Source organism: Triticum dicoccoides, chromosome 7A (assembly GCF_002162155.2).
Source record: "Triticum dicoccoides isolate Atlit2015 ecotype Zavitan chromosome 7A, WEW_v2.0, whole genome shotgun sequence".
NCBI classification, from domain to species: domain Eukaryota; kingdom Viridiplantae; phylum Streptophyta; class Magnoliopsida; order Poales; family Poaceae; genus Triticum; species Triticum dicoccoides.
The window spans coordinates 477,625,421-477,625,705 of record NC_041392.1 but is presented as its reverse complement, the minus strand read 5'-3'; positions in this window follow the sequence as shown (position 1 = coordinate 477,625,705).

Sequence of the window (285 nt, the reverse complement as noted above, 5' to 3'; positions counted from 1 at the left end):
GAGAGGGGAAAGGAAAGGGGGGGGGGGGCTCCGCCCCCCTCCTTGTCCAATTCGGACTTGGGGGGGGGAGGGGCGCGCGGCTGCCCCTAGGCCTCCTCTCCTCTTCCTCCACTAGGCCCATTAAGGCCCATTAGGTTACCGGGGGGTTCCGGTAACCTCCCGGTACTCCGGTAAAATGTCAATTTCACCCGGAACACTTCCGATGTCCAAACATAGGCTTCCAATATATCAATCTTCATGTCTCAACCATTTTGAGACTCCTCGTCATGTCCGTGATCACATCCG